Raw genomic sequence first — 9,019 nt, forward strand, 5'->3', positions numbered from 1 at the left:
TTGGCCCAGGATCGGACATTGTTTCGTTCTGCTGTGCATGGGGTCACTATGAGTCGGTTCCGACTTGATGGCACCTGACAACAACAACAACTTGTCTTGTAATGGTTGTTTCACACTCATTAAAATGGAAACAAAGGAAAACCAGTTCTGACCAAACCACCTGGTGTACTCATCTCAATGCCATCTTGATTTTGAAAATGAATATAGGAGTCGTTTCTGACCTTTATAAAATAAAAATATAATTTATTGGGAATTATATTGTGTCCCTCAAAATATACACATGGAGCTAAGTATCAGCCTTCTTCATGGTATAAAAAAGGATTACAGCTACATGAGTGGTTATTTTTGAAGATGAAATATTTGTTGAGTGCCTACTATGTGCCAGGCCCTGTGCCAAGCTTTGAGGATTAAAAAGATGAATAAACATGTCTAGTTTGGGAAATGGATGTGTAAACAGTTGAGTACAATAAAATATGTGCCCCAAAGCTGAAAAAAAAAAAAAATACAGGGCATTTTTAATCACATGGGGTGGTGAAGGAAATAAAAACGTTGGTCCACTTTCAAGCAGCTAAGTAAGTATGGGCCAGAGAACTTTCTAGGGAGTGCAGTGACTCTGAATGAAGGCACTGGACTGCTAGCCACAAGGCTGGTATTTCAAGCTTGCCAGCCGACCAACAGGAGAAAGATGAGGCTTTCTGCTCCTGAAAACTTCACAGCCTCAGAAACCCTAAATAGGGTAGCTATGAGTTGGAACCAACTCACAGACACACAACAACAACAAAAATGTAATCCTACTGAGAATGATTTTCATGTCATAATCTGTTTTCAACACAAGGGTGCTGTCATTATTGACCAGAGCTAAGGCACTCTCCTTACACCTCAAGATGCCTACCAAACAGATCTCCTGTCCCGACTAGTGTTATGATGGAGAAAATTTCATGGATTCAATGCTATGGCTCATACTACCTTTCCCCAATAGTATTGATAAAACAGTATCTTCAGCATACCTCTGAAATAGGTTGATGACCACTGACAACAATCAAGAGACAAGCAAGACAAAGACAATTCCTGAAAATCACCAGACATAGAAAAAACTGTCAGGAAGTTCAGGCAGAGAGGAGCTTCTTGTGGCACTGTGGGTTGATGTGCTGGACTGCAAGGTCGCTTTGAATTGCAAGATTGGGTGCAAGCTCACCAGCTGCTCCTCAGAAACTCTACCCATGGTTGCTTTGAGTCGGAACCAACTCCATGGCACTTAACAACACCAACAATATACAGAGGGAAGTGACATATGATGCACTGCCCTTCTCCAGTGCATGAAAAATCTCAGAAAATGATATGCTAGGGGTCAGAGACAACTGGGGAGCTAAAAATTAGCCTTGCAGACATTTTAAATTGTAATAATTTTAAAGAAATTTGGCAATGCACTTCATAAAAACTCTACAGTCCTCATAATTCTATATTTCACTCTTTTTTTTTTTTTTAAGTTTTATTGTGAATTGAGTGATAGTTTACATGGGAAAACACTGGTTTTATGCTTATCCTTTCATTGCAATGATTACAATTTCCTCCGTGCATCATCATTCAACAGCATTTGTTTCTATTCCCTTTGTGGTTTTTGTGTGTGGGGGGGTGTACACAAATCCACTCATGAAAATATAATTATTTAAACAAACAAAGGGCACATTCTGCAAAAAAATATGGACCACTTCATGAATTTGCATGCCTTCCTTGCACAGAGGCCAATCTTCTCTGTATCGTTCCCATTTTAGTATATGTGCTGCTTAAGTGAGCACTTATATTTCACTCTGAACCCACTTAGAAACCCAATCCAACTTAGCTAAAAACAATCACATCAAGAAGAATCAATCGGATCCTGTATTTCATCAAGCAGAGGTTCCTGGGTATCCAGAGAACAAGACTCACGCCGCATCTTTGAGGATCCCACTGAAGTCTACGTAAAAATGATCTTTTCACATATACCCAAGGCAGCATTAGCCCTTCACTCCATAGGACACAGCAAGCTGATCATGACCCTGTGGGCCGGAACGGCTTGAAGCCAGTAATCTGGCTTTCCTACACAAACACACACACACCTCTGTGCAGCCACCTTTTTTCAGAACTAGAGGGAAACATCACAAAACTCAACATTACATCCAATTCTAAGATTCATGAAAAATTGAACCACTGACAATATACAGGGAGATAGAGGGAAGTGGAGAAATGGGGCAGATGGGAGAACAATTGGGCATGTTTGAGAGGGCCAAATGGGACAGGGATAAAGGACGATATATGCACAGCCTTGGAACTGCAAGGCTCTGAGATGCAGGGATTGAGTCATGGCTGGAATGGGGGGGAGGGGAAAAATCATAAGAAGATTGACTGTTTTTTATTTGTTTGTTTGTTTAATCTTGGTTTCCCTTGCATTATAATACAGAGTAGACACTGGAGAGGGAGAGAAAGGAATAGTCAGAAACATCACACTAGAAGGCTTGTAAGTCCGTCTTCTGACTATGACTGATTGGAATACCTAAAATGGGGCTACAGTGTACCCAGTGAACGAGGCTTCCTACAGAGCCTCTGCAATACATAAAATTATAGGTAGAAACTGGAACCATATCCAGAGCTTCAGAGATGAGAAATCTCCACTTGAAAGGATGAGCAGACCAACCTAGAGTGGCTAGAAGAATAAAAGATACCTCTTGAAAGAAAGACCTGCTAAAAAATGGAGGCAGATGGATTGTTACTACAAGAACAAATAATTCGCTTCCCTAGGAAACATCAAGGCAAGTGGACAGGTTGTCTCAACACAAACCCCCCTCCAAGACTAAGACGCAATGGAAATGCATGCTCTGATTGGTGACCACACACATCACCAATGGGGGGAAATGGGGTAAAAGCAGCAATGAAGTGGCAAGCTAAGTCCTACAATGTTCAGTGGACTTCTGTGGACCCAGCTGGGGACCTGGAGGGCAAGAAGCATGAGGAGACCTGGGGACTCTTGGGCCTAGAGTCAGTGGCGTGGCCATGGAGGACTCGAGAGGAGAGTGGAGCTACCGGCTGACGGGAAGAGAGGGCATGTGCACAGGAGCGCCCACACTTGCACATGAAACTCACGTGACCTGGACCGATGACTAGATGAACTTGACCTATACCTATGGAGCAGCAACTCAAAAGAAGGAACAAATCCTTACAGCAAGAATCATTCCCACCCCCTCCACACACAGAGTGGATGGAGATGGGCAACTTAGACATTGGATACTCAAATGGGGAGGGGGGAACTACAAAGGCAAGAAGTGACTGGCTTACAAGCTTTCAAGAGGGAACCTGGTGCTAGGGAGCACGGCGGAAGGCAGAATCTCCAGTGGGTACTATTCAATCTGTCTGGGCAGAGCGGATGAAAGGAAATACAGATGGGTAACTTGTGATACTGTAGTGAAGAATGCTTATCAGGATGGATTATGAGGGTTGGAAATGCAAAGGTAGGCGATTTGGAACAAGGAAGGGAGTGATTAATTCTACAGGCTAGGAGCGGAGCTATCTGGGACCTTCAACGGAGAAGAGCCGAGAGTGGGACCCTACCCAGAGAAACTAGAGGTGCCTGAGATGGAGACAGAAACAATGATGTGGAGCAATGAAGCGGCTGGGGACTTTGGATCCAGAGAAGGAAAGGGACTGTGGACTGAAAATTGGGGGGAAGGGGGAGGAGGGGGAAGTATAGGGGGTGGGTCTCTAGGTTATACACTTTGGCTGGTTGATGATGCATGGAGGGGATTGGAACCATGGCAATGAGATGATATACGATGGAATGAATGTAAAACTAAAGTTCTCTCATGTAAACTACCATATAATTCACAATAAAACATTAAAAAAAAAAATTGAACCACTAAACCATATGTACCAGCCTTTATACAAAGAAGCAATCAATTCTGGATATTCATTAGTGCTGCTGGCATACACACTAAGCATCTGTTTCCCATCAATATTTTATAAAAAACACATTTGTAGACTTGAGCAATCCTCCCAATTTAATGTGACATTTCAAACTAGGTGCCAAGATATCAACATTATTCAACTTGAAATAGTTGTAAATTCTTGTGAGTCCTAGCTATTCACTCACAAGGATAACCAACACTTAGAGAATCAGCCAAAATTACAAACCACACAAGGGACATGTCTCATTGGATTTCCAAAATCTATTTTAATCTAGGCTGCATCTTTTAAAATTAGGAAAGGTGTGTGGCAGGATTATATCCTTTCACCATACTTATTCAATCTGTATGCTTAGCAAATAATTCAAGAAGCTAGATAATATGAAGAAAAATGTAGCATCAGGGTTGCAGGAAGACTCATTAAAAACCTCCAATATGCAGATGATACAACCTTGCTTGATGAAAGCAAAGAAGACTTAAAATACTTACTGATGAAGATCAAAGACCACAGCCTTCGGTATGTGTTGTGCCTTAATGCAAAGAAAACAAAAACCCTCACCTCAGGACCAATAAACATCATCCATACAAATGGAGAAAAGATGGAAGTTGTCAAAGACTTCATTTTGTGTAGATCAACCATGAACACTCATAGAAACAGAAGTCAAGAAATCAAACAACGTATGGCATTAGCAAATCTGCTGCACAAGACCTCTTTAAAGTGTTGAAGAGCAAAGATGTCAGTTTGAGGACTAAAGTGCACCTGACCCATACCATGGTATTTTCAAGAAGCTCATACGCATGTGAAAGTTGGACAGTGAATAAGGAGGACCGTAGAAGAATTGATGCATTTGAGTTATGATGTGGGAGGACTGCAGTGAACCACACATATTATCAAGAGGAACCAGGTCCTGAAGAAGGACAAAATGCCTGGTCACGTGGAGGATGGGTGGAAATGAGGAAGACCACAATGCGAAGGATTGACACAGTGGCAGCAACAATGGACTCAAGCATAGCAACAATTGTGAGCTTGGTGCAAGACCAGGCAGAGTTTCATTCATTTGTGTATAGGATCTCTATGGTTGGAACTGACTGAGGGCACCCAACAACAAAGGCCTTTACTCCTTATGGAGACAATCAGCTGATTTTGACTTTCTGGACCTGAACTGCCTCGTGGGCTTAACAACTGGTATGACCTTTAACTTGGACTTTTCTACATGAAAAAAAAAAATGTCCAGTCACCTTTTCTTCAGAGTGAGAGGGAAGCATCAGATGACTCAATTTGCTTCCAAGATTCATGGGAAATTGTACCATGGAAGTATAGGTTTCACACTTAACATATACCAGCCTTCAATTACTGGACGGTTATCCATACCACTGGCATGCCTACTAAGTATCTGCTTCCCATCAATATTTTAGAAAAACACATTTGTACAGTTGAACAATCCTCCCAATATAATGTGGTATTTCAGAGTGGGCACCAGGGTATCAAACATTTATCAACTTGAAATTGTCTCAAGTTCTTGTGAATACTAATCAGTTACCAATGAAAATAACCAACACAATAGAATCAGTCAAGACTACAAACACAAAAACAAAACAAAGAGGCCATGTCTAATCAAATTTCCAAAACCTAATTTAAGTTCGACTGCATCTTCACGTCTCTTAAGGGCAAAGGGTATGCTTTATAACAATGTAAAATCAGTTACCTTGAATCCATGGCATAGTAATTTTCTAAGCAGTTCTGTTTATCACCGGAGATAGATGAAAATAACCAAAATGTGGGTTCACTTTCAAGTAAATAAATAAGGATGGGCCCAAAAAATATCCAGCTGAGCCTCAACATAATCCTATTGAGCATGATTTTGATGCCATCATCTCTCTTCAAGACCAGTTTGGATTTTATCATTGACCTGAGCCATGATATATCCCAGAAATAAATCTCGTTAGATATCAACATGCTAACATCTCCGTTCCATACAAGTGTCACAATGGATGACAATGGTCACAATACCTTTGCACGTTTTCTGAGGGTTGGAATCACTCTTTCAAGAGCTGGCCATCAGGGTCATCTATAAAGGACATGGCAGTGAGAGTTCAAGAAAGAGAAGTTCAATTTTTCATGGCTATGGCCCATACCAAGGAGCTCTGGTAGTGTAGTGGTTACAAATTGGGCTGCGAACTGCAAGGTCAGCAGTTTGAAACTACCAGATGTTCTGCGGGAGAAAGATGAGGCTTTCTGCTTCCATAAATATTTACAGCCTTGGAAACCCTGTACTGGGTTGCTATGAGTCATAACTGACCCCATGGCACATAACAACAACAACATGGCCCGTACCACCTATTCCAAAAAACTGATAAAACAATACCTTCAAAATACCTCGACATATTCTGCTGACCATTGACAACAGACAAGAAACAAGCAAATAAGGACAAATTCTGGCGTTCTCTGACATAGAACACGCTATAAGTCTAAGTAGAGTGGAACTTCCTCAAATAATTGCCACTGACTGATATGTTGTTGAAAATATATACCTGGATCCACTGCCCTTCTCTAGTGCATAGAAAATCTCAGGAAATGATATTCAAGACTCACACGTCATCTCTTGGGGAGTCCAATGAAATTTGTGTAAAAAGTGAACTTTCCACATGCCCGACACAGCAGTAAGACCATCAGTTTTTATGGAGAGGATACGCTCATCATGACATTCCAGGCATGACCCTTCATTTGGGCTTTTCTATACACACACACACAAAATATGTGCAGCTGTCTTTTCTCTGGAACATCAGATGAATCAACATTTCATCCAATTCCAAGACTTATGAAAAATTGTACTACAGAACCATAGGTTTCAGCCTCAATTCACATAAGCAGTCAATTATTTTATGTTTATCAGTGTAATGGACATACCGATTAACCATTTGTATCTCATCAAATTTTAAGAAAAGCACATTTGTAGAGCTGTGCAATCCTTCCAATTCAAAATGACATTTCTGATTCAGCACCAGGGTTTCAAACATTTCCCAATTAGAAGTTTTTTCAAGTTCTTGTGAATGCCTATGAGGATAATTAACACTTGGAGAATCAGTCAAGTGGGAATGTCCTACCTCAGAAGGTTCTGGATGGGGCTCAGGATTCCACCTAAGGTCCTATACACTACAAAGGCTCCACAAGAAGCCTATTTAACTGAGCAAGTTCTAGAACCCCTTTTAGGTATTCCAATCAGTTATAGGCTGAAGACAGGCTTACAAGTTTTCTGTAATCATGTTTCTGATATTCCTTGCTACCCCACTCAAGTGTCTATTTTACAATAGTAGGCAAGCGAAAGTAGTATTCATAAGACAGTCAAGCATTTTAACATTATTTCCTCTCTTTTACCCATTCAGACTATGTCTCAATCTCTGTATCACAGAGCTCTGTGGTTTCAAGTTTGAGTATACATCAGTATTTACCTCTGTATCATTTAACTCATGCAAACCTGCCTAAGTGTTCCCCTATCTACCTTGTTTTTCCATTCCCTTCCCCCTTCGTGTGTCTTGCCCTCCCCAATACTGGAACTATGCTGTGTCTATCCCCTAACCTCCCTCCCATCCCTGGTAGCCAACAGATCATTTTTTTCTTTCTTATAGTATGGGTATCTTTTCTTAAGCTTCATATTTTCAATGTTCCCATGTTCTTCTAGGATTAGTGAAGTATTAATTTTCTTTGAGGTTACTCTATATGCTATTAACTTTTTCCTCCATTTAAAACAGTCTATTTTACCCTGCAAACTTATACTTTCTTCAGATTTTTAAATATATATTTTTCTGCTTGCTTTTCTATCTTAGCAGTATTGAGAGATTTGTCTTCTAGCTCGCTGCTTCTGGCTTCCATCTCTTCAATTCTACTCCTTTGCCCTTTTGGTGTATTGTCCATTTCTGATATTTTTTTATTAATCATTTAGACCTCTTTTTTTTCAGGTTTTGAATTGTTTCCATGATATTTCTATTTTATGTGATTGTTCATGTAGTGCTTTCCTGACTTCTTCCTTATTTTTCTCAACCCCTCTGTGGATCATTTAAATGAACCTCAATATCATTCTCCTGAATTCCTTCTCAGGCAATTTCAAAGTCTGTCCTTCTAATGGGAAGTCTAGGTTTACCTGTAGCTCATTTATTTCAGTTACTCTATCTTGTTTCTGGACATGTGCTGAAATCTTTGACAGTCTCTTGACCATCTTCAATAATTCGATGTGTTTTAAATAACTAGAAGAATGTATGTTGATGTATTATTAAGCTTTCTGATTGCCTCCAGTTAGATGTGATCTGGAGATGGGCTTCCTTTTTCATTTTTCTTATTACTCAACTCAGAGTAACTATAGCAGGTGTTGGCTGTTTATCTGGAATATAGCAGCTGTTATTGGCTCTTGCCTAGATAGTAGGATTTTATAGGTTGTGATTGCAACTTGGCTATATGACCATGATTGCTGTCTTTTCTTGGGTAATGTAAGGAGAGAGAGTCCCCCTAAGGTAAAAGGAGAACTGCAAGGTCAGTGGTTCAAGCTCACCAGCCACTCCTTGGAAACCCTGTAAGGGTTGCTATGGGTTGGAACCAATCAGACAGCACTAACAACAACAACACTTCAAAGAAGTTTGTCAATAAGAATGGGCCAAAGAACTTTACAGCTGGGCCTCAGACTTATCCTACTGAACGTGACTTTTACGTCATCATCTCATTCAGGAGTCCTGGTGTGGCGCTGGACTGCTAACCAAAAAGTTGGCAGTTCAAACCCACCAGTCGCTCCTTGGAAACCCTCTATAGTCTCTCTATAAATCGGAACTGACTCAACAACACTTAAAAACAACATCTCTCTTCAAAACCAATTTTCAAAACCAATGAAAAATTATCATTAACCTGAGCCACGGCACTCCCCAGATATACATCCCCTTAGGCCTCAACATACTCACCACGGACAACTCCTTCCTGACCAATGGCCATTTGATGAGAACGGTCACGTATCCTATGTACGTTTTCTGAAGACTTGGAATGACCCCAACAAAAGCAGGAAACCGGGATTGTCCTTAGAAACCTTTTAAAAGACACAGAAGTA

The sequence above is a fragment of the Chrysochloris asiatica genome, unplaced genomic scaffold (genome assembly GCF_000296735.1).
Source record: "Chrysochloris asiatica unplaced genomic scaffold, ChrAsi1.0 scaffold00006, whole genome shotgun sequence".
NCBI classification, from domain to species: domain Eukaryota; kingdom Metazoa; phylum Chordata; class Mammalia; order Afrosoricida; family Chrysochloridae; genus Chrysochloris; species Chrysochloris asiatica.